The 19,031-nt window shown below is 39.3% G+C and overlaps 1 protein-coding gene across 2 annotated transcripts in view; it reads right to left on the reverse strand.

Annotated features, from left to right (window-relative positions):
- The window catches only part of LOC134797442 (uncharacterized), a 240,657-nt gene extending 222,436 nt beyond the window's left edge, over window positions 1-18,221 (reverse strand). Inside the window, exon 1 of one of the 2 annotated variants that reach the window (XM_063769683.1) lies at window positions 18,037-18,221. The gene's annotated coding sequence lies outside the window, so the exon portion shown is untranslated. The remainder of the gene's footprint in view (window positions 1-18,036) is intronic. The other variant, XM_063769682.1, reaches the window with a different exon arrangement.
- Window positions 18,222-19,031: the final 810 nt, after the last annotated feature.

Genomic DNA, 19,031 nt, shown 5'->3' on the forward strand with positions numbered 1-19,031 from the left:
GTTCAGTAGTATTCATAGTGTCGACCTCTTACAAGTTCATTAAAACAGATGACACTTATATCAATCCACGAGGATAATATCATTACGTTCCAAATTTGGACCCATATGCGGTAAAGGGTTAAGCGTGAATCGAATGAACTGACTGAATGAATGAATAGTTTGACATTTCGTGTTTTTTTTAGACAAGAAATTGGTCCTATAAATAACCTAAATTTATTTTTGAAGGAAAAAGTTGCGCCAAAAAAGACCTTTTATTGATTTTTATGTTTTAAATTATACTCATTGCTGTAGCGAACTGTCACCAATGACAGATGATGATAATAATGAAACATTGTAGTAGTGGTGGTTCAGATGCTACAGCTATTGCCTACTTTCCAGCTTGGTTTTAGACCATCTATTGCCACATTTCCGAACAGTGGCGTGAAAAATTTAATTATTTATTTCACACCAGCTCGGAAAGGCTTACTTTGCACTTCAAAAACTGAGAGCAAAGTTTCATTTTATTCACAAGTGAGGCAAAGGAATCAAATGCAAATTTTGAGTTGTTTTCTTATGTTTGCTGGTAGAATTGACTTTTAAATCATAAATATTTAATAAAATTCATTTGTATTTGATTTTGTATGATATTTTTACATTTAATATTTGCTTTGGGTTGGTGTGGTGAAACATTTTGTGTTTCACTTGGGGCAAATTTTGTTTAACCCTCGTGCTTTGAAACCCTCGCAACGCTCAAGATTCCATGTTTCGAATGTTTTACTTGCTCAAGTATCAATATTAGCACGAGCGGTTAAACAACAACTTTGCCCCCTTGTAAAATAAATAACTATTTCAATATAGTCAGCTAAACTGAGGTACAAATTCAAAAACTCACCAGCAGTTTAGCTTCACGACCTTCCAGATGGAAAAACAGCAAGCCAATGACTTGAAAATTTGCCTTGTATAACTGACAAAGCAACCTGCCTGTGTGGTGGGAGTATAGGAGCGAGGGACGTATATGCTATAAAAGGGCAATACGACCTACGATAGTGTTGCCACTCTCAATTAGAAATGCAATGGATAGTTGTTTGCTCGGATACCGGATATTCGGCCTGACCGTCGGCCAAATATTCGGTATCCGACCGCCGAATCTTCGGCCGGCGGAACAATAAAAAAATAAAAAATCATTTATTTCAGACCTTGGTTCATACACTTACACCAAAAAACTAATTACATAACTACAAACTAAATTTAACAATACCTACATTTCGGTTTTTAGGTGCGCATTGTGCAGGTTTTAACCTGTTTCGTGGTGAACGTTGGCGCGGACTCATTTCTATGTTCGAAATGAGTAGGTACCTACGCGTGCAAGTGAGTGGATGTTTAAATTGTTTTGAAATAATAAACGAGTAATGTACAATATGACCGTGACTGTTTCTTAAATCCAATTTGTTTACTCTGAAATCAAGCAAAGTTACTATCCGGTATCCGGCCGGGTATTCTGAGGTTCCAAATATGGGTACAGTTGTTTAATTGTTGCTTAATTTGGAGTTTGACCCCAATTTCATTTTTGATCAAATCGGTCGATTTGATCATCCCGTCTGGACTTCACTTAACAGCCGTAACACATTACCGCGCCGTTCAGGGTCACGGTGCGCCAAACCATAGCCTGATGTCATGTAGGTATGTATAATGTACTTAGTCCAAAATTATGTTATTTACTAATTATGTTATTTATATGCATTAAACGTTAAATCTGAACCAATTCGATTACTATTTGAAACACATTCAGCTTGACTAGAAAAAGCGCGGCAAATTTAAAACATGTATAAGTAAAAAGCATTTAAGGTTTCAGTAGCGCTCAGAGACCTGACTTTTATCTCGATATCGTAATTTTCTAGCGACAAATCCATTATCTATACAAAACTGTCGCAAAAATGTTATCGCTTCTATATCGTGGTACAGGATAGGATGGAGCCATATACTTTACTACTTGCTTGCAAGTATCGTAATTAAGCAGTGCTAAGTAGTTAAATACGCGCAATGTATTTTTATGTCATAAATAATGTATTTATTTAATGTTAATTTAGTATTAATTATAGTATGTATATTGTTTTATCCACAAATATGAATAATTGTAGTTAATTTACCAATAAAACATAATTTATACGGCCACAAATAAAATATTAAATGCTTCTAAAGTCTGTTTGGTTATTTCTACATGGAAACGAAGTCATTTCAAATTATAAAAACATTAACTGAACACCTTATTGCCGCCTGCAGTCACCGCTCGCCGCTCAGCTATCCGCTGTCGTTAATACCACGGCCTTACGTTTTATGACACTGAGTCGCGTCAGGGGAGCGACACGGTTCGGTGCGCTTGCGTTCAGTCGAGTTTTGGAATATTACTGCAAATTTTTGTTGTTTGTTAATTTGTTGGTTATTGTTGTTTGTTAATTTGTTGGTTATGGTGTCGACTTTTATTGCCCTAGTCGCCAAATGATGTTACTAGTGAAATTTTAACCGACACCACACGGTAAAAATAAGTTTAACAATAATTACTTAATTAAAAATCGAATAAAAACGGTATTTCTAATACATAACTTATATTTTTTGCTATTCAATTAAAGAGTACTAACAAAATCCTAACTCAATTAATTAGTGCAAATATTTTAAGGTTTGCGGTTCCTGCTCGGCCTTGCGTCGCAAGGTGCCCGGTACCACTGTATTGCAGCAATAACTAGAAATGCTTACTTTGGGGCACATTAGCAACTGTCGTTTTTGATAATTACATTTTAGTGGTGAGGGGTGGTACTTAAATGACCGCTATTGAAACCTTAAATGGTTTAAACTTATAGGCGCGAAGATTTGATTTCCCTAAGAAAAATTTTAATTTCGCGTCTATTTCTGCTATCAAATTGGGTGTGTGTTGTGTGTCAGTATAATAGCCCTATATAATTGGCCTATTATTGTATTAAATTTAACGCGCACGCAAAGACGGAAAGCCTGCAATTACGTAAAATTTACTTTCTTATTTACAGCACTCTTGCCCAGATTAAAGCTGATAATTAGTTCGAATCTAGTCTCCCATATTTTTTACGTTCACTGGTACATATGTTTTGACCGAGTAAATAGTAAATATACTAAATACTTTTTTAAATATACGCGCTCGGGGCGATGGAAGTTTCATCGTTCCGTCGCCCCGCTCCATGCAACGACCAATCGCGTTAGCTCGCTGGCTCGTGCGCGGCAACTTTAAAGCAACGATAACGTTTTTGATGGTTTTTTGTGTTACGAATCATATTTCAAGCCGATTGTTACAGTATTCGACGAAAGAGAACTCATAATAAAAATCCCATATGATATTGATCTATTACCATTTTTAACCAGGCAATTAATGCACAACCCCATAAAACCTACCATACGGTATTATTTAGTGTACGATTAAATTGCAACGCTTGTACTTATTGTAATTTGGAAATAATGAGAAAAAATAGCCTATTACCATTTTTGAGGACGGAAATATACTGAATTCAATAATAACCGTAGGTTACTTACTTTAAATGTAGGATACAGAATTATTTTTTGTGTGATTCATGCTTAATGTCATAAAGCAAATATTTCTCTATGAGTATAAATTTAAAAAATGTTATTAATATTTTTTACAAACTTTCTGTGATTTTTTATATTTTTTTTACATTTTTTTTTAAATACCTAAATGTAATATATTTATTTGGATTATGTGTCGACGTAATCACTAGATTTATTATCTGTCCCATACACCGAAAATTTCAGCTATTACTAATTATTTCCATTCCGCCATACTAGCCGAGCGTACCTTTCTTGGCCTACGGGATTTCTAGGCCCGTGAAATCCAAGGAGATACAAATAATATGATACATGTCGAAAAATATTTAATCGACTTTCGTTATTCTTATGAAATTTTGTGTCGTCTCAAAACTTATGAACAGACGAAGTAGAATACACGTATCTCTATTTGGAAAGATACTTTTGGAGCTTTGTTTCATTTCATACGTTATTATCGACGCTGACTGTGTCAGATAATATATAATAACCCAACAATTTGTTCATTAGTCTAAGGGTCTGGTTTCTGCGTAACCAACAAACACTTCAATTACCCTCCCAATAAATTGATTACATCTGACAGCCGGCTATAAACATTGTTAGGTCAGGTCTGTAAGTACGATGCCGATGTATTAATTATGAAGCTAGTATGGGATGTGCTTCATGCCTTTAAATAGGAGAATTATTTCAATGCACTAAATAGTACTAAAAGAGGAAGGGTCCAGCAAATTAAAAATATAATGGCATGAAGAGTCGGTACACGGTTTCTTCGTGAACAAATTTACGTGTAATTTAATGCAATTATTAAACATTTATTGAACAAATTATGGTTACAAAGTGAGGTCTAAATCGAAAACGTCATATACCTACCGGCCCCCTAAAAGTCGCACGCTCTTACCGCTGGGCTACCAGCGCTTGCCTACCTACCTTATACTTACCTACAAATTAAATAATCACATTTTTAAAATCAAACGCCGTAAAAAGTCTTTGAGATGGAGACACGTATTCAGACAACTTTAAATGCCTTTTCACACGAAATATTAATAACATAATAGCATTACCACACGAGTCTTGAGACGTCTCTCAAGTCATTGAATCTTTTATTAGCCAATTGAAAACCCAATTTTATTCCATTAATATCATCGATTGAATTCGTAAATTGAATTTGTAAATTGAATTTAGCTATCTTGAAATATGATCGCGATAATATCGTTTACCAATGTTTGGGAGTGAAAGATGAAGAATTGTGAATGATGTCTTGAGAACCTATTTTTAGGCCTTTATTTGAATTACGATATTTAAATGGGGGTTTTCAGAAAAAAATGGCACCATTTACTTTTTTTCGAAAAACCATCAACTTTTGGGTTATTTAGAATCAGAATCACGAGTACTATTGAATAAGACAACGAAAAAAAGTATCACCAGTTTCTCGTACAAATTTTGGGTGTCGGTTACAAAACCGACCCAAAACCGTTCAAAACGGTCCATACGGAATGTATGTGAAAATGCGTTACAAAACTGACATTTTTTTGGGACACAATTTTTTCTTTTAAAATCGATAGTCCTTGTGATTTTTAGTAGAAATAACTCAAACGTAGATGGATTTTCCAAAAAAAGTAAGTAAATGGTACACTTTTAAATCAAAATGCCCAATAGCTTTCATACAAAGATGTTTACCAAATATCACGCGAGATGGCGCTGTACCGGGAGCGGCGATTTCTACATCGCGCTATTGAAATGTTCATAGGGATTGTATATAAGGGTTTGGGATATATTTTCAATATATTGGCTTTATTTGTGACTCATCATCATCATCATCATCATCTCAGCCATAAGACGTCCACTGCTGAACATAGGCCTCCCCCTTGGACCTCCATACGTGCCGGTTGGAAGCGACCCGCATCCAGCGTCTTCCGGCGACCTTAACAAGATCGTCTGTCCATCTTGTGGGTGGACGTCCTACGCTGCGCTTGCTAGTCCGTGGTCTCCACTCGAGCACTTTTCGACCCCATCGGCCATCTTCTCTGCGTGCAATGTGGCCTGCCCATTGCCACTTCAGCTTGCTAATCCGGTGGGCTATGTCGGTGACTTTAGTTCGTCTACGGATCTCCTCATTTCTGATTCGATCACGTAGAGAAACTCCGAGCATAGCCCTCTCCATAGCTCGTTGAGCGACTTTGAGTTTTGAGATGAGGCCGATAGTGAAAGACCACGTTTCGGAGCCGTAAGTCATCACTGGTAACACACATTGATTAAAGACTTTCGTCTTGAGGCACTGAGGTATGTCGGACGAAAAGACATTACGTAGTTTCCCGAACGCTGCCCAACCGAGTTGGATTCGGCGGTTGACCTCTTTCCCGAAGTTGGACCTACCTAATTGGACTACTTGTCCTAGGTAGATGTACGAGTCAACAACTTCGAGTACCGAGTTCCCAACAGAGACTGGGATGGGCACAACATTGGCATTTGACATAAGTTTCGTCTTGTCCATGTTCATTTTCAAGCCCACCCGTTGTGAAACTCGGTTGAGGTCATCGAGCATCATGCTGAGTTCCTCCATCGACTTTGCCATGACTACGATATCGTCGGCAAACCGAAGGTGAGTGATGTATTCGCCGTTGATGTTGATGCCAAGTCCTTCCCATTCCAGGAGCTTGAAGGCGTCTTCCATTACGGCAGTAAACAGTTTCGGAGAGATAACGTCTCCCTGCCTTACGCCTCTTCGCAATGGAATCGCCCTCGTGCTCTGCTCCTGTACTCGGACCGACATGGTGGCGTTACTATACAAACACTTCAACACTTCGATGTACCGATAGTCAATATGGCATCGCTGAAGAGACTCAAGCACCGCCCATGTTGCCACCGAATCGAAGGCTTTCTCATAGTCCACAAACGCTAAGCATAATGGCAAGTTATACTCTTCGGTCTTCTGTATAACTTGCCGCAGCGTATGGATGTGGTCTATGGTACTATAGCCTTTTCGGAAACCGGCTTGTTCGGGAGGCTGGAAGTCATCAAGTCTGTGTTCGAGACGGTTCGTGATGACCCTTGAAAACAGCTTATAGACATGGCTCAGAAGCGTGATGGGTCTGTAGTTCTTCAATAGGTTGTTATCACCTTTTTTGAAGAACAGCACCACCTCGCCTCTACTCCATGTTTCAGGCGTTATGCCCTCGGACAAGACGGAATTAAAGAGCTTCTGGAGGACTTTAAGTACCGGTGTTCCACCCGCTCTCAGAAGCTCTGAAGTGATTCCGTCTTTGCCCGGCGCCTTGTTGTTCTTAAGCTGCTTCAGGGCCATCCTAATCTCGTACAGACTGATGTCCGGGATATCTTCGGTATAATGTCGGGACAGCTTGGCTCTTGGATCTCCTACCAAGCTGTCAACGGGCTTTGCGATCGAAGTGTATAACTGTCCATAGAACCTCTCGATCTCACCTAAAACCTCCGCTTTGCTCGACGCTATGCTGCCATCTTCCCGTTTCAGCTTTGTCAGCTGGCTTTGCCCAATAGACTTGTCCTTTGCGAACACTTTGGAGCCTTGGTTTCGCTCAATAGTCTCTTTAATACGGTTAGTATTAAAGAGACGCAGATCATGTCGCAGGGACTTAGATATACGTCTATTGAGCTGCCTATATGACTCCGCGTCATCGGGAGACTGCAACTGTAGCGAGCGTCGTTCAGCCATGAGGTTCAAGGTTTGCTCGGTCAATTTCTGAGGTCTATCTTTACGGCGGGATCTAAAAAACTTAGACCCTACTGTGTGGACAGTTTCCACTAGCCCGTCGTTGATTTCGTCCACTGAAGCCAAGTTCTCTAGGCAAGCAAAACGGTTAGAGAGCTCGAGTTGAAAGCTTTCGGGGTTTTGAACATAGGCTCGAGTAGGTCGGAGCGTAGACTTCATCAGGCTGGACCTTTCAAGTTTAATATTGATATTCAGTGTGCCTCTTACGATTCGGTGATCACTACCGGTCTTTACCCTGTTGATCACAGAGACATCACTGAATATCCGTTTCTTGTCGGTCATGATGAAGTCTATCTCGTTTCTCGTGGAACCGTCAGGACTCATCCAGGTCCATTTCCTGTGAGGCGGCTTCTGGAAGAAAGAGTTCATCATGAAGAGTTCCTCTCTCTCCAGAAAGTCGGCCAGCCTCTGACCCCTAGGGTTCCGTTGCCCATACCCAAATTGCCCCACTCTCAACTCATCCCCGCTTCTCTTGCCCAACTTTGCGTTGAAGTCCCCCATAACAACAGTAAAGTAGGTTTTAGAAGTATGTATGGCCCTACTTACGTCCTCATACATAGCTTCTACTTCATCATCGGAGTGTGACGAGGTCGGTGCGTATACCTGAATGACCTTCAGCGAATATCTTTTGGATATTCTGAGTATTAGGTATACCACCCTGCTCGACACACTGTCGATGGTTATTATGTTGTTTACGAGGGACTTGTGAACGAGAAACCCGACACCACCTTGGGACTGTTGGTCGCCCTCCCGGTGGTAGAGCAAGTTACCAGACTTCAGGGTTGTCGTGTCCTCCCCCTCTCTACGGACTTCGCATAACCCTACAATGTCCCAGTGTAACCTGCTCAGTTCCTCTTCCAGCTCGCAGATCTTTTCGTCAGTCCTCATAGTGCGTATGTTGTGTGTTACCAGGGCCAGTCGTCGTCGGGGCGGGTAGCCGGATCTTTGCCGGAGATTCTTAGCACCCCTGACCCCGCTAATGCCCTGACCGCTACCATAGCCAGAGCACCGGGGGTCGCCGGAACCTCGGGGCCGTGGTTCTATTGTGCTCATCATGATGGGGGGTGAATGCCATAATCGCCACGCTTGGCAGGCGGGTTGGCGATCGCAGTCGAGTACACCGAATTTGAGGGACGCTGCTGCCCGTCCACCGGTGGTCTTGGACGTAGTTTAAGGACATACCCGGGTCCATATTTGTGACTGGTTGTTTATTATCATAGTCAATCCTTCATTAGTAAAGAGCGCCTTTTTTGATAAAGTTAGTTAAGTTAGTGCATACAAATATGTAGAGTCAGACCGAGAAAAGTCTGCAGCGATGCTATCCTAGCCTTAAATTGAACCTGTGAACATATTTTGAGTTAAAATTAAAAAGTAAAAAGCGTTTATTAATTAATAAGTAGGTATTAAAAAGTAAAAAAATAGTTATTTGTAAACTTGGAGGCATTTATGTTACCTTTCGGTCCTTTAAAGTCTTTAAACCAATGGTCAAGATATTGATTACCACCAGAGGAAAAAAAAGAGACAACTTATCTTCGTTCTATTTTCTTGGCATAACAATTTTCAAATACCCTAATACCAGACATCTTATCTTATCCATGCCTAGTTTCATGTAATAAGCATATAATTTTAAAATGAGAACGTATAACTTCGATTGTATGGGAGCGCCTTTTTGGTGGAGCGTTCGTGAAACTCTTAAGGGCAATGAAAACGGGGCATTGTGTACAAAAAGTAACCTATTTCCATTACACTTTACTGTATGTGCAGCAAATCTATAAAAAAAAAAATTGATGCAGATTGCATATTTCAGTCTACATCTCTTATATCGCGAACGGCTGCGTCGAGCCGATTGATATATGGAACCACTTTGAACGTTCTCTCTTTTTAACGTAAGTTAGATTGTATGGGAGCGTTATTTGGCGGCAAAGTCGTGTGAGTTGAGGGTAATGAGTAATTTTAAATATACAGGGTGGCCCATTTAAATCGGTCTGTATAGGAAAATCTGAAACTATAAGACATACGACGATTTCTTCTTCAGGAACTATGTCATTGATTAGAAAAACTGCATTTATGCATTAAAAAAAATGTGTACAGTTGTGATTTAAGTGTTTTTATGGAAACACTTGGAACGTTCTCTCTTTGAACGTAACTTCGATTGTATGAGAGCGACTTTTTGGCGGCGGGTACGTGTGGCTCTTAAGGGCAATGGGTCATTTTATATTGAAATTTCTACAAAAATAATCCATTTCCATTGCTCCCAAATGTACATATGTGCAGCAAGCCTATAAAATACTTTGATGCAGATTGCATATTTCAGTCTACATCTCTTATATCGCGAACGGCTGCGTCGAGTCGATTGATTTATGGAAACACTTTGAACGTTCCCTCTGTTATTTTCACGAGTGCAGTGTTTGTATGTCGATATTAAGTTTGGAATTTCCAATTCTATGAGTTACCGGGTTTCATAATATTGTTGTGTTATTGGTTTGTTAATAAGTTCTAGCATTACCGGTTGAACTTCAAGATAAGAATAAGAATGGTTTACTGCCACATACATGAAAATAACATAGAGTTAAATATACTTACATAATAAAATACAACCGTTAAATTATCAATTTATACAGAGCAAAAGGTGAGAAGATTTTTGTATTAGGCAAAGGGTTCCAGTCTCAGACCAAGATGACGAATTCGAGAATATTTGTTTTGTTTTTTGGTCATTAATGTTGTTTAACCCATTAGCACCCATTGTACCCACTCGGGTACACCTGGGTTACGGCGTTTGATTCGATTTTCTACTGTAAAAGTTAACAGTACAGTGAAACCTGGTAAATTGGCACCTGAATAAATGGAAAACCTCAATAATTGCAACCAAATGGCCGGTCCCGGTCCCTTGACGACAAAAGGCCTTTATAGTAGCAATTTCGGAACCTGGGTTAAATGCAATTCTGATTTTAGAATGATCTGATTTGAGAAATGTATTAGAAAAACCGGGCAAGTGCGAGTCGGACTCGCGCACGAAGGGATCCGTACCATAATGCAAAAAACGGCAAAAAAAAAAACGGTCACCCATCCAAGTACTGACCCCGCCCAACGTTGCTTAACTTCGGTCAAAAATCACGTTTGTTGTATGGGAGCCCCACTTAAATCTTTATTTTATTCTGTTTTTAGTATTTGTTGTTATAGCGGCAACAGAAATACATCATCTGTGAAAATTTCAACTGTCTAGCTATCACGGTTCGTGAGATACAGCCTGGTGACAGACGGACGGACGGACGGACGGACGGACAGCGGAGTCTTAGTAATAGGGTCCCGTTTTATCCTTGGGTACGGAACCCTAAAAATGATGGGCTCCCAAAAGTGGGTGTAGGCGCTAATGGGTTAAAGGGTAATTAATATTGATAGCCTATTTAATTTATGGACCTACGTGGAAGTGTGCAGCTAATGAAACATTAATCTTGAAACGTGTTTAAACATTCTTTAGTCAACACCTCTCTAATAATCTAAAAGTCTAACTACCACTTTAGTAAAAGCAACTACCGTAAAATGGGGTGAGTAGTCAAAGCTGTAGTGTCAAAACTGAAATTCAAACCTCGAACACCTTTTATTTTTACATATGAAAATTTTGGAAGATTGTTGGATCGATATTTTTTTATTATGCGTATTACTATAGCTCCATTTGAAATTGGAATAAGTACATTATTTTTGTAGCAGTAGCCTTAAAATCCCTTCTCACCCCGCTCTCAAACCTTCTCTCCCCATTCATAACCCACCTCTCCCCGCGAAACCTACTCACCCCGTTTTACGGTACCACTTTAGTAAAAGCAACTACCGAACAACGTCATGCTCTACAAACACACTTTTGACATTATTTATGATTCCTTATAATTTGATGGAAACCATTTTTGTAGATCGTGTAATTCACGAAGACGCGTGCCTAGGGTGTGCACGACGGATCCGAAATGTATGGGAAGATCCGCGGATCCGGATCCAGAATATCCAGATCCGGATAATTGCATACATTTCGGATCCGGATTGCAAACCCTACGCGTGCCTTAACTCGTATTGTCATGTTATTAACGGTTAGATTTGATTAATCTGCGCGTGATCGTAATTACATGAACTAAGTACAACCCCCTGCACAAAAAGAGGGGTGTTATATGTTTGAAGCCAATGTATGTCTGTCTGTGGCATTGTAGCTCTCCAATGGATGGACCGATTTCGATGCGTTTTTTACGTGAAAGCGAGTTTCCTTGCGGTGTTTCTTACCTATGTTTGATAGAAATCGATCCAGCAGTTTGAAGAGTGTCAGCTCTTTTGTTAAAGTAGCTATATAAGGCATTTTTGGCATATAATGGATTTTTTTACAATAGCGTTGGGGTTTTTTTTATTTTTCATTTAATAGTTATTTAAAAGAAATAATAAGGTGCTTTACATGCTACTGCCCAATGGATGACACCTTGCTGTCACCTCTATTGACAATGACTTAAGTTTCAAGATGACATTTACTGGGACCGCGTCGAGCACCAGTACGTTTACCTTACTAAATATCCCTAGATATCATATCAAGGTTTTGTAGGCCGTATCCGTATTTCTTGTCAAAAGTACGAATAACTTAGTTAAACTTTTATCGATATTCCGGTTCAGAGCCGCAAAATTTGCGGAATCCTGTCAGAGACTGATCGATGGGCGATCAACCTTAATTTGCCTGTTAGGAAAGTTTTTAAGGCTCTTAAGAGGTAATTTTCAGTCTGACATGGACGAAAATAGATAAATATCCCAGTTTTTCGGGGGCAATAAAGTGCCAGTTCAATTGATCAATTTAATATCGAATAAAGTCTTCGCTCCTAAAATGTCCGCCTTCATTACACACCTCGGTCAGGCGTGGCTCACTCTGCGATTTCGTCGCGTCGCTACAAGTATATGCGGCCCACACCAATTTTGGTGTCTAGCAGTAGTAGTTGCCGCGCACCGCTACGGAACGGACGCCTGCTCCCGCTTGCGCCACCTTGCGGTCATATCTGTCGTAACGTAATAGACGCGTTTTGATAGAGAGTGAACCTTCTGTACTATTATTTATTCTGTGCCTCGGTGAAGCTATCGCCGACCGCTGGAACAGACCCCTAAGGGTCTCCCCAGATATATCGACGCGCATTCGGCAAAAGCCGATAGGAAAAAGCTTTATGTCCACGCAATAAGAGCGAAAAAGCCGTCGACGCGTCGGCAGGCGCCGGCCGATGCGAGCCGAGCCGAACGACGACTTTTTCGCTCTTATTGCGTGGATATAAAGCTTTTTCCTATCGGCTTTTGCCGAATGCGCGTCGATATATCTGGGGAGACCCTAAGTGTCGTAATGGGTTGGCTTAGATCAAAAATCACAATTTCGATAATCATAGCCATACAAGTATGTGCATCCGTGGGGCACGACATAGATTTAAACCTATAAAAATAATCCTAGTCTTACAACAGCGGGGCAGCCCTACCGCAGCCCTAGCCCAGAACTCCACCATTAACCTGATGACTTGTTGTAGCAATAGCAAGCAATTTCTAAAGCAAACAAATGTGAGATGAGGGACCCGGCCACAAGGCCAAGAACTCTCGTATTTATATACAGGTCAGGCGTGGCTCACTCCGCGATTTCGTCGCGTCGCTACAAGTACATGCGGCCCACACCAATTTTGGTGTCTAGCAGTAGTAGTTGCCGCGCACCGCTATGGAACGGATACCTGCTCACGCTTGCGCCACTTTGCGGTAATATCTGTCGTAATCGACGCGTTTTAGTAAACCTTCTGTACCTAGTACTATTATTTATTCTGTGCCTACGTATGTCACTCAGACAGTCAGAGAGGCCTCCTTCTGCTCTACCGATCTTCTGTAAGTGAAGAATATATAGTACAAACGCAAAAGTTCCCGACGGTTTTCCCTTATAGACGTTCTTCACTTAATGAGTACAAATCAGATGTCATTAAAGTAGCAAGAATAACAATTAATATGTATCTTTAATTACTACAACTACATATACCTTCTCCACGTAGGTACTTAATAATACTTAGAGTAGTGCGTACCTAATAAGGAAATGTGACGTCAGATGACAAAGGCTTTGTTAGCAAAGGCTCTGCTATCAATCTTAGTTACCCACCGTTGACATAGGGAACTGGCCATTTGGGCAATTGAGAACCTTATATTAACGGCATAAGATTCATAAATGGTCAGCTGTGTCCCTGTTAGTACATTACATCATTTAATTTGCAGGGATAATAAACAATCCGTCAGTTTGTATTAAGGGGCTACCCCACGCCAATGACCTTCGATCTGAATCCCTTAGTTTTCTAATGTTTTTTATAGCTTATTATATTAACAGCAACGACTAAGCAGTATCCCACATTTATTTCGAAGTTCATTGTCTTCGAGATCTTTAATTGGCATCAAAGTTGAACAATTTTAGGGTAAGAAACTGGTTTTCTGGCCATAACTTTTGTGTTAATTAGTTTAAAATTAAAACCCTAGACACGTTTTTCGAGACGTCAAAGACGAACCCAAATATGTAGATTTCGTACATGTCAGATCCTTCACTACTAGATACAAAAAAGTGTTTTTTAGACAATGTTTAAAAAATTCATAAAAAAATAAGTATTCATTTCTTTCAAAATCCGGTGGACAAACCCGGAGATAAAGGATTGAAGCACCGATAACCGTTTGTCTTATAATTCTATCTGTAGTGCAAAAAAAGGAGATACGATTCAAAACTAGTCAAAAATCGATGAAACCTCTGGTAGCCCCTTAAGAGTAAGAAGAACTTTGAAAATGGCCGAATTCGCACGTACTTGATTGATCTATATTTGATCTCATCTCTTGAAATGCCCGCCTGAATCATTAGAGTCAGACCGAGATAAGCCTGCAACGATTTTGATAGCACACGCAGTGCAAGTGTTATTTATACACTTAAATAAAAATATTTCATTATAATGATTTTGTTTTCTCTTTTAATTCCAGCTTTACAATTATAATAACTCGATTGTTCACTTAGATAACACAATCCTTCCAGCTCAGTCTCTAGAAATGTTCCACCCTGTATATTATAGGGGTAGAGCATGTTGACAAGACTGTAGGATTCACACGACATTATATTATGCTAGTAATCTGTTTAGGACCCCGGGTTGGGACGGGACGTGTTTCGCCTATGGCTATATTGGCTATACCGCTTTGTTTAACGATATACGGTTATCGCTGGGGATTGTAAACGTGGTTTTCACCAATTTGGCAATCGCTTTAAAGCTGTCAATAATTACGTTTCGAACAGGTAGGTAATAGAATTTCAACCGGTGGTCGCGGGTTCGAACTTCGGCCTAACAAAGTTTTTTGGAACTTATGTAGAAATTTCACTCTATGGTGATTAAAGGATGAATCACGCTAGACCAGGCCGGGGCCGGGCCGGAGCTTCCAGCGTTTCGTTTTCTATGGAAAGCACCACGTGATCACCGATCAGCCGGCATAGAAAATGACATGTTGGACGCCTCGGCCCGGGCACGGCCCGGCCTAGAGTGATAGTCATCCTTAAAGATAAAGTCGGCGCGCGGCGTCAAAGATATGTTTACACTAACACTTTACTCCTTTGTAATAAGGCGAAAAATGTAAACATATCTTTGACGTCGACTGTACCTTAGCAAGCTCTTGAAAAGATGATATCTAACTAATGTATAACTGATATGATTAAAATATCGTACGTTCCGCTCGTACATGTAGGCATTAGTGCGGGCGAGACGGAATATTCAAATATCAATTTAATGTCAGTGTACGTTCGAATTAGCCTGTTGGGTGTTAATATATTTTTGGAACATTCTGCCCTCCTAAGCCAGCCGCCTCACTCCGCGATTTCGTCGCTTTGCTACAGGTAGCTAAAAGCATGGTATAATAATATACTCCGCCTGGTACTCCATTCCGAGATTCGCGTATGACCTAACTGACACGCGCCTACGTCATCATGCTGTTTACAGGTTCTCAAACTTTGAAATGTGGGAGAATTTTAACCAACGGTGAAAATTATTTTAACGGCATTAATTTTAAGTTATTCATGTAGAAACATAGTAAAATAAAACAAATCTAATGTATTAAATTAAACTTTATTTATCTATACAAGACAAACGTTTAAAAAACTAATTCACAGTTACACATTAATTACCAAGCTTACGACGTGAAAAGTTTGGAAAACACTGCGACTGCTGACACTGAGCGAGAAGGAAATAACAATTAACACGCGTTCGACAAGGATGACGGTCAGGGCATGAAGTTATCTAGATCCGAATTGTCAAATGTGCACAGCGCTATCCTGTGTTGCCAGTAGTATAAACAGAATTACCCGAAAGTCTGAAATTTCTTTCGTGAATCGGAAGATATTGCTAACGAGTAATTAAAAATGACGTGTTATTGTAAAATTTAAGCTAAAATACATATAAATGAAAATTATAAAATTATAAAGAAATATTTTAACTTATTAACCATAGGTATAATGTACCCATGTAACATGTTATGTTGAAATAAAGTGGCAATGTTATTGTGACGTAGGCCCGTGTCACTCTGGGAATGGAAGACCATGTTTTATTAGACCATGGCTAAAAGTACATACGTTCCACACCAATTTTGGTGGCTAGCCATAAGCCGTGAGTGGCGCTGTCGCCACCTAGCGGCCATACCTGTCTTGATCGTAACAGACGCGTTTTGTTAGAGAGTGATTCTTCTGTACCTAGTACTATTATTTATTCTGTGCCTAAGCTAAAAGGACGTATTTTCAATGAAAATTTAATGCAAATACCGCTTTTTAGCTTAGAAGGGCAGCATTGGCTTGTAAAAATGTTTGTGAACACGACTGTACCTCAACACAGATCCTTTCAGTGAGGTGACATAACCGACCAAACAAATATTATTCAAGTCCGCGATATGTACGTCAAATATTAGATTTGTCACGGTATGTTATGTTAGGTTAGGGATGTGGCTTGGTAAACAATGATAGTTGAAGATATCTTTGTTTTGTATTGCACGTAGGATGTCCGCTGGGGCAAAGGGGTTCTCTCGATGAGATTACTATTATCTTTGTTTGGTAAGTACTAGTTTTCGTTGCTAGGTATTGTAATACAAAGGGATTTCATTAGAACGAGTATAGAAGTGTTACTCGAGTTTGGGCTCATTACTTCATTAATGAATTATTAGTTGGCTCGTTGGGTGGATGATATTCGAAAAATCGGATATTGACAGTGATATTGCTCGTTTCGTTTCTCTGCTGCAACACGGCGGCAGTCACGCTGCAACACGGCGGCAGTCACGCTGCAACACGGCGGCAGTCACGCTGCGGCTGCAGTCGGAATCAATATTAAGCATTTACAGTTACACCCAAAAATACTACGTACCTACACCTACATGTTGTGTTATTATTATGATAGCTAGTAGTAGATATACTTAAGTGTACCTAATCGAATGTATCTTGAAATTAACCGAGTGATAGCGTGTTATCACTCGGGTAATTTCGAGCCATTATTGATAAGTAATAAGTCCAATAACCTACAACATCAACCTAATCAGTGTTTAAGGGTAACATTCCATTTCTGACCGCAGCTGCACTACTAGTATGAACGCGTCGGTGTTATTGTCAATTTCCATAGTAAAATTAATGGTACCTAGTGCTGCTGTCGTTGGAAATGGACTGTCACCTTAAACTGAAGCGGTAGTAACAAAGCATTTAAATTAAAAACAAACAAGATAACACTATTATATAATATTAAACAATGTAAACTTAATTATGTTTAATGTTCTACCCACGTTATCATTTTAAACTCCGAACTCCGATAAGAAACGATATTTAAATCATTGCACAATACACCACATGTTTTCAATGAATGACTCATACAAATACTCATACACGTGTGTGTGTGTTTACTAACTTGGCGGAATATGCTCAAAATGGCAAGTCAATCGAAAATAATTGCAAATTGCAAAACACTTCACTAGGTCAAGTAGTACTTGTGAACTAAGCCGTTCATTATGGTACTTATATTTACATATTAATTCTTGGCAGTTTTACTTAAGCCTTTCATTTTATTTCAAGAATTTAAGCCTAACAAACATATAAAAAAAACACATAAGTAGGTATCTGTATCTACTGAAGGTTTGATTATTAAATATAGGTACCTACTTACTGATCCAAAATGCATCAGACTTGAACTAAACTCAGAATCGTAATGAGATTCCAAAAAAAGTAAGACAATGTTGCCACTGCAGTAATTTGTTTGTAAAATACTTACTAATTTTCTTTTTATAAATAAACAAGCTAAGATAATTTTATTTATTGGCAATTTTACTCTCCTACGATTTAAAAAAGTACTTTTATTTAAGTACTTATTTTTACATAAATATAAGATGCGCTAGTCTAGTAAAAAGTGGCAACATTGTCTTACTTTTTTTGGAATCTAATTACGATTTTGAGTTTAAGTAATTTCTTTTTAATGAAGGTAGTCTTATTTTATCTTTTTTTTTGTCCTTTAGTCTTATATTAGAATTCCAAAGAACATAACCGAACACTGACATTTGGCGTAATTTAAAAGTATGTACATACTATTTGCACTTAACACAAAACACGACAAAAACACTTGTCAAGCAAACGGCATGAGATTGCCAACGGTCCCACGGTGTCCGGCAAACCGGCTAGCATTCCATCCGCTCTCAATTAAAAAAACTAGTAAACTTACCTTTAAAAACAATCCAACGTATTCAAACACTAAACTGAACACATATCAAAACTTCACTTAGTAAAATCAAAGAAATGAAATCCAGGATATTAAAACACTCGCGATTCTAAGCACACGCGAGAAGAGCGTTCGGAGAATCGACAACACGCCTGTTCTCGTCCGAGCTCTGAGCGACACTGACTTTGGTGATTGGCGGATTGGCGCGCCTTCGAACACCAGATATTCCATTCGCTTACAGAACGCAAGCGAATAAACTGTATAAAACCACTGTATCGAGACCTTTAGATCTATAGTATTTATGGGTAATCATAGAGCTGTTACACTGGAAATTACTAAGCGTGCGATTATGTAAGCAATCGTAACAAGATCTTTGTATGAACGTGAGCGGTCCATTCTCGAATCCCAGAGCCACAACCTACGGTCATTCAGGTATGTGAACCTCTTAACACTCCATTACAATATAAACCTTAAGCTTTAGTAATAACGTCGTAATTCGCTTGGTAGTAGTTTGTGATAAGGCTGCGTCGATATCACTGCGTCTAAGAGAGAGGGAGAGCAGATTCATTATTAGGCGGGTGGGAAGGAGACGATTGTTTCGACATTTAGATGATTGAACTGTGAAATTTTTATATTCACTTTGCAAAAGCGCATCTTGACAATAGTGCATTGTTCCGTTATAGTGATGCGCCGTTCCCAGTAATATTCCTGAGTGTTCCTGACTTAAGGGAATGATGGGGAACTTTAAAATAATGTTTTGTTAGGGAATTCCTCCTGTACTGTGGGTAGGCACATGACGTGATGAGTGTTTACAGTCAACACGTCATGTGACATTTAAAGAAATAGAAAATATATTTAATTAAAATGAACAATTATAATTACATTTATGTAAAGGTCACCTAAATACCACTCACGTAGACCCATAGTATATAAGCCCGTTTTTACTTAATAAAGGTTTTAACTAAATAACAGACTTTCTTGTATTAATAATTACTACC

The sequence above is a fragment of the Cydia splendana genome, chromosome 15 (genome assembly GCF_910591565.1).
Source record: "Cydia splendana chromosome 15, ilCydSple1.2, whole genome shotgun sequence".
NCBI classification, from domain to species: Eukaryota; Metazoa; Arthropoda; class Insecta; order Lepidoptera; family Tortricidae; genus Cydia; species Cydia splendana.